The 7,943-nt window shown below is 34.8% G+C and overlaps 1 long non-coding RNA gene across 1 annotated transcript; it reads left to right on the forward strand.

The window, feature by feature from the left end:
* The first annotated feature begins 42 nt into the window (after nt 1-42).
* Nucleotides 43-3,440, forward strand: LOC112011156 (uncharacterized). Its single transcript, XR_010630826.1, has 4 exons — nt 43-471; nt 1,485-1,571; nt 2,117-2,487; nt 3,250-3,440. It is a non-coding gene; the product is annotated as an uncharacterized LOC112011156 (long non-coding RNA).
* The last annotated feature ends 4,503 nt before the right edge of the window (nt 3,441-7,943 follow it).

A 7,943-nucleotide genomic window follows, 5' to 3' on the forward strand; every position in this document is an offset into this window, starting at 1 on the left:
CTAAAACATAAAGGTGTGGCTCTCATTGATTTGTTGTATATACAAATAGCATTAGCAGACTAGCAAAGTAGACGTCCAGTTTTTTCTTTTGATCAGTGAACGGCGCGTAGTGAATTTTTTCGATTTCTTTTTGCGCGGTGAACAATTTTCAGGCGGGTTCTAAATTTTTTTAGGTTTTTATTTTTATTTTTTCATTATTTTTTATTAGATAAAATTTATGTATAGTATTTTAGGTATTATTGCTTAAGTTTCTTTTTTATAATTTTTTTATGTGGCTACTTAATTTTAAAAATTCATTTTCATCTATGAGAAAAAAAAAGTCACATAATAAAATAGGGGGATTTGAGTAATAGTATCTAGGTATTGCAGTTAAGATTTACTCATCTTTATTTGTGTAAACAAAACACTGTTTCTCTCTCTTTCTCCTCTCATAGGCAGACCCACGCCTCTCAGCCTCTCCCAAAAAGACTGGTAAGCTCTCTCTCTCATTGATCCTCTCTCTCCAAAAGTTTATAGAGTTAAATATCAGATCTGATTTTTTGTGTGTGCCTTTTTAAAGTATGGATTTTGGGATTATTTTTGAAGTCTTGCATAGTAATAGCAATATTTGCCTTCTGATTGATTGCCCAACAATTTTTGTACATGAATAGTAATTATTTGCTCTATGGATCCATAACATTGTGTAGTGTTGTGTACGTGTATGTGTTTAATATATTGAGTTATCATGAATTAGCAAAAACCTTGGTATTTGGAGATTGTATTGTACACTTTTTAAAAAAATAAATAAAAATCTATATAATAGTTTGTTCTTATTTATTTATAAGGTGTTTGGATATATAATTTCACTAGCCGTGCGCAGATTAATTAAAATTCCTATCTAAAATAAGACCAATTCATTTTATTAAAACTATAAATTGCGGGAGATGAGCAAACCTATTTAAATAAATAGGTTTAATTTCTTTTCAGATTTTCCAAACTTTTAATAATACAATTTTCGTGTAAATAGTAATTTAATCGTACTGGAACTTTGGCAATAGAGGTTTATGTAAATTTAAATTAACTTAATAAATTTAATCTGTTTAAAGTGTAGTGAGAGCATAAGGGGAGGGTATTTTCAACTTAAAACCACACCTTTTAAGACATTTTGGTATATAACATATGATATTATAATCCTTGCATTATTCTAGGCCTCTTTCCTAAAAGTACTAAATTAAGAAGTATGTGGTATGCACAGCTTTTTTCCTTAGGCCTTGTATTGTTCACCTTTCTTATTTTGTTTGCGCTGCTTGTTATGGACAAGTCTTGTGGCTGTTTCATTTTAATTCATTTGTTTTTTTTATTGGTAATTTACACATCTTTTGAATGTTGTCTGCTTTTCAGATGAGCTCTGTGCCAACGCTGCATACATGTCTTCTGAATTTACATCTTATTTTTTTTCAGTTGTTGTTCTTCTAATTAAAAGTTCATATGTTGGTATATGGTAGGTTATAATGCCAGTAGTTCAGATTCAGACGAATTGAAGGGTGATTCTTAGAAAATCCTTTAGGCCTGTGAATCCGAAACAATCAAATGTAAGTTGATATCCCTATTACGTTTGGCCTTATCGTACTTAATTTTTCTCATTGCCTTGTACTTAATTTAGAATAGCAAGATGTTTACATGGCCTTATTGTACTTAGTTTTTCTCATTACCTTTACTTAATTTAAAATAGTAGGACCATGAGTTATTCACTATCAATTGTGTCCTTAACATGCCCTTTTGTGGAAGCAAGTCGCTTGTAGTTAGGGTGGATGAGGCGGTGTGTTATTTCAATTTTTCAAAAACTTAGTATATTACTTGTTGTAATTAATTAACTTTTCTTCTAACATTGGAAAGCAAACTGATCATAAACGAAAAAATGGAGGTCATATTCCAAAGTTGGCACAACTCTACTATGATACCCACTTCAATTCAAAGACAAAATAGTGGGTACACCCTGATTGCGAACATACATATGTATGTAAATCAGTACATGCCTTGAGTTTGCAAAACTAGAATATATGTATTTTTATTCTATATGTGTTTGCAAAACTAGAACATATGTATTTCTGATGGTTTCTATTATTTGAAATGACAGCAAGAGATGTTAAGAGTACAAGATGAGCATTGTAGCAGTCCTGAAGCACAGACTTTGACCGAAGATGAGATATCTATGATGGTTCTTAAGTCGAGATCTGACTATGTAAAGGGACTTGGCATGAGGCCTTTCTCATCTCTTAAGACTCCTGCCTCATCTTCCTCAACTTAGTATACTCAACAACTTGAGGGTCGAGTAGAAGAGTTCTAGGATGTAAACTATAGGCTGGAGGGTCGATTAGAAGAGTTTCAGGATGAAAACTTCAGGTTGGAGGAGAAGATGGATTGCATCATACAATATTTGAGGAGCAAGGGTGACAGTGACATTTGTGGCAGTGAGGGGAGCTCATCTACTAACTAGAACATACCTTGGTTAGTGTTTTATTTTCCTGCCTAAAAGCATTAGTATTGGGGCTTGTATATGGTATATGTTGCTATATTGTTTAATGGTGGTGGTGGGTTTTTTGTTTGTGGTGGTGGTTGGATTTTTGTTTAATGGTAATGGTGGGTTTTGTGTTAATGATGGTGGCTGGATTTTTTGTTTATTGTGTGGTTGGGTTTTTGTGTTTATGGTAGTGGTTGGGTTTTTTTGTTTAATGTTGGTGATGGGTTATTTGTTTATTGTGATGGTTGTGTTTTTTGTTTATGGTAGTGACTGTGTTTATGGTGGTGGCTGTGCTTTTTCTTTAATGGTGCTGATTGGGTTTTTGTGTTAACGGTGGTGGCTAGTTTTTTTTTTTTTTTTTTTAATAGTGTTGGCTGGATTTTTTATTCGTTGTGGTGGTTGGGTTTGTGTTTATGATAGTGGCTGGGTTTTTGTTTTGTATTTCACTTTATTTGTTTTGTTTTTAATTGGGATTTTTCTGCGTTCTTTATGATTTTTCCATGGTTTGTAATGTGGGTTTGGTTTTTATTTGATGAGAATGTTGGGGCTCTTCTTTCTTTGATAGTTTGGCTTCATATGATGTTGCATTATGATTATTTTGTCTAGTTTGTTATTGGGTATTCTATAAATTTTTTCTGCATTGTCTTACTAATAATAATCTTTTTTTGTTGTTGTAATATATCTTATCAAGGATATAAGTTTGCAGTCTAGTTTGTTATTGATGTATTTTTTCCTTTATACTTGTGCAGATATGGGATTGGTGGCAAAAAGATAGCTTTTGTGGGACTACTTGAACTCAAATAATTTTCTGTAAAGTTTGGAAGCTAAGACATCATTTGTATATAAATGGTTGTAATTACTTTGTGATCATCTTTATTGCATTTTTAGATTGTATAGATTTTTTTTATTATTAAATTTTATGGATTTGGTTAGAAATGAATGGATGTTTGTTTTTATGGATTTGGTTAGAAATGAACAGGTTAATGTAATGGCAAGTAAATGTAAAGAATATTCATAAAAAAAAAAATAAAAAAATAAAAAAATTGGTGATGATAATTTTCGTCACCATATGTATTCGGTGACGAAATAGGGACATATTGTGATGAAAGGTTTCGTCACTATAGTCCACTTTTGTTGTAGTGAAATCCTAGAGGCACATGAGGGTGCGTACAACATCCGATGAGCTCCAGATTTCTTAGTTTTGCAGATTGGCAGGCTACAAGGCTATCAGGGCGGTGCGTGTAACTACAGGAGGATCTAAACATGTGAAATCCTTGGCGGCGCATGGAGAAGTTGGTAGAAACTTCGTTAGCGCATGGAGGCGCGTGCAGTATTCAGTAGTGATCAGACTTCTAGGTTTTTCTCGCTGGATGCCGTGGGGCACATCTGTGTGGTTGGTTTCATGAGGCAAAGCTTGAATTTGCACAGATCTAAGATTGATGTCACGGGTTTGCTTGAGTTTGTAGATTTTGAACATAGCACTGAGCCATGGTGGCTGCGAGATGCCGTGGGGTCTAAATCCAGCAGACAAGCAAATGACTTCTAATGGTGGTGTGCACTGAGAATCTTCTTTGCATGCTAGAGATGTCTGTTTGAATGCCAAGATCGAAGTTTGGCTCTGATACCATGTTAAAGATTAGCTCTGATACTATGTTAAATAGACAATATTATTAACAACGTGATGTGTTATACGATGTTGTGTATGCTAGAGTGGATGCGGAAGAGGAAAGCATAGAATAGGAACACTGAGAACACGAGAGTTACGTGGTTCAGCCTAAACGGCCTACATCCATGGAGGAATCCCTTAAAGGCTACATCTTTATTGTATAAGAGTGTAGTACAATAACCTGTGTTACAATGAACCCTAACATGAGTATATATAGACGACTAAACCCTAGACTACTAGTACAAGTAGGAATGGGCTTGGGCCTATTACATTGGGCTAATATAACTAATATATATCTCTAACATATATGAACAAATTTGCAAAAGCAAATTGAATGACGGAAATTGAGTGATGAAAAAAAATGATCCAAACAACCTCTCAGCCACTTTGATACTTAGGCCAGCTCACCAAGTTTTAGTTTGCTTTTTCCTGGTCTTTAGAGCATTCAAATCAGTAGATGTAAAATTTTTGTAAATTTACACATTTAAAACCTACTTTTTCTATTTTATACTTCCATTTTTACAAAACATTTACACCAGTTTGTTATACACTTCGTTTTATTTAAATAATCATTATTATTATTATTTTATTATTATATCTCTCTCTCATCTCAATCTTTGACTCACGGTGCTTTCTTTCTTCTAAAAAAAGTCATGGTGCTCTCTTTCTCAACTCTCCTTCTCTGCCTCCCGCTCATCCCAAGCCCCCACACAGAACATTATACTGATGGCTTTGACGACAGATCCAAGGTTATATCGGCGGCACTGGTGGGTTTTGAGTTTTCCATTGCATTTACTTATGGATTTAGTTGTTTTTGGGATGGGTTTTCCAATGGCAGCATGCTCTCCATGGCGGTGGCGACGACGGCTGCTTTCTTTGGGTTTGGGTTTGATTTTGGGTTTGGTTTGATGGGTTTTGTGTTGAAAGTTTGATTTTGAGTTTTAAGTTGTTGAGTTTTCCATTGATTTTGGGCTTGGATTGATTTTTGGTTTGATTTTCCTTTGTTTTTGATTGATTTTGTGATTGGAATATCATGGATTGTGATGAATTGTGGTGGTGGTGATTGGACGGTGGTTGGGCGGTGTGGGGTGAATTTGCTGCAAATTGGGGATGAACACAACCAAGGAAGAGAGAGACCATGAAGACAGAGAGAAATTATTAAAATATTAAATACAAGTGCTACAGTAGCTGTGCATATGATTACTGTAGCAAATGCGCAAATATGCACAAAGCTCTGATGTGGAGCATTTTTAAAGTAAAATGTGTAAAATTTGTGACTTTTTCTATTATGCAAAACTTTGCATCCGTGGATGGCTGAACAGTCATAGCCATAGCCCATGTATGACTCAATAGCTGTGCAAGCCCTTTAATCACAACTTCCTTTTCTATTTTCTTTTTCTTTTGAAACCAACTTCCTTCAAATTTCTAAATAAAGAGATTTGGCACTTAGAACCAAATTTCAAACAATACATTCGATGACACAAATTTTTACGATTATTGACGTGAATTTTTTTAAGCTTAGTGCATAATAGAAGTAGTATTAACGATGAATTCATTTGAAAGTGATATTTACTTCAATAATTGACAATTTAACAAATTTCGAAAAGTATTTTTTCTAGTATTGCTCAATTTCAAATGTGTGCTTGAATTAATATGGGGAAAAATTGTATGACTTACCCCTATAGGATGAACATCAATAAAACTTGAACAATTATTGATAGTTGATACCATTTAAATACGAGAAACGCGCCGCGGGGGGGGGGGGGGGGGGGGGGGGGGCTTGCACTTTCTTAGCAGCCAAACACAACCTAAAAACACAAATCATGAACCCACACATTGTTCACCAAATAACCGAAGAAGAAAAAGTAAATTTGACCCACTACCTCGATCACCAAATCACAAACCTCACAACCCAGTTCATACCAAACTCACAGCCCATCAAAAGTCCCACGCTAGAAACACATTTCAATCCAGGTGATAAATTTGAATTCAAGCAAAAACCCAATCTGTAACCTGGACAAGAGGAAGCTACATCATCCAAAAGAAAATTGGTGTGGTGTTGTGGGACCGTGGGATGCTTGGGTGGTTAGTGTTTAATGATAATTGTCCTGAGTAGGCAGGTTGCAATGTGTTTACCATGGTTGCAATATGTTAATTGGGTTCACGGTGGGGTTTATTTGATTTGAAGTTAATGTGATCTGTCTAGTAGGATCTTTTATCTGTGATGGATAATTGTTTGGTTTGACTTGTGTGTTTTAGGTTGTATATGGTTGCTAAGAAAGTGCAAGAAAAGCTGGATTTTTTTAAAATAAAATTCACCATTTCAAGAGTTTATTTTATTTGTCTTACGTAGCTTATTTTTTTTTTAAAATTTATGATGTGGTATTTTTAATTGCAATTAAATATTATTTTATCAACCATGTGTGTCAATTGTGCACATCGTTTGTCATGTAAGCATTTTTCGTTAGTAGTTAATGGTAAGGACTAAATTAATTTTAATTTGAAAATAGCAAAGATTGAATTGATTGCTACCAAAATGTAAAGACCAAATTGACTGTGATCCTAAAACATAGGGACTAAAATAGTGTTTTCCATAACATAATGCATAATAATATTCTTGCTTTATAGGCAGTTTGGTAAAACTTTACTTGTAGTGGTATTAGTTCTATGATCCTACCTGCCCTGTTATCTCCAGCAAGGCATAATCACATGTGATGCTTCCTTAGTAGAGCATATGCAAAACTTCACATTAGTCATTACAGTTATACCATTAACTTTATCAACTAGCTAGTGCAGTACAAAGATTGGTGCCAAAAGAGAGCTACATGATTAATGGTGTTGATATATTCCTTTGTGTGTGTGTGGTTATAAACGATATAACATTAAGAAGTAAACAGTCTGAACATTAGACACATAGTGCCTATCATAATACATGCCAAGTTTGTCCAAATAAAGCAATAACAGAGGAGAATCATAAGTCACAAAATCCTTTCCTCTCTAACTCCTCTCATGTCCAGAGCATGGCACATTTATTGGATGCTCCTAATTAAGTCTCTGCAATCACCGACAATGGAAGCAAATTCATCAAGGATTCAGAGGTACTGTTTAATAGACAAACATTGCATGTGCATCCAGTTCAATTTCTATAGCCTCAAAGCTAGGAGACACAGACATGGATTAAGTGCATATGAGAGCAATGGATTAGCCCATCTCTTAAACCCCATTCCCCATAGCTCAGTAACTATGCATGGTGTGTCCTATGGCTCGAGAATAACCCTTGAGCACAATTCCCTTCACCATCTCTAATTAAACCCCCACCGCAAGCATGTCCAAACAAAAAGCTGAATTTTTGGAGGAGTGGGTATGTTCCATAGCCAATAACCAGGGAAATTTGAGTACATGGAGTATTGCTTTCATGAAAGTAGCATTTGACACTCAAGTTTGCTGCATTTGGTTTATCCTTGTTAATGTGAATACCATCATAATGGAAACTATTATTGTACTACCTTAGAGCGCTATGATATAAAGCAGTTGAGAGCATAGTTGAAGACACATGCAAGGAAGACACGCTATGTTTAAGGTGCCATTTGAAGATACACGCCACATGTAAGACACACAGAATTTTATAAGGAATATGAATGTGGATACAGTTGTAGATTGAACCAGTCGCCTAAAGAACATAAGGTGTGGGGGGAGATTTTAACTATTTTGGTCTAGGTTTCTCAGCCACTAGCAGGAATAATAATAAGTAAACGATTTTGAAAGAAAAATGATAAT

Source organism: Quercus suber, unplaced genomic scaffold (assembly GCF_002906115.3).
Source record: "Quercus suber isolate HL8 unplaced genomic scaffold, Cork oak 2.0 scaffold_179, whole genome shotgun sequence".
Lineage (NCBI taxonomy): Eukaryota > Viridiplantae > Streptophyta > Magnoliopsida > Fagales > Fagaceae > Quercus > Quercus suber.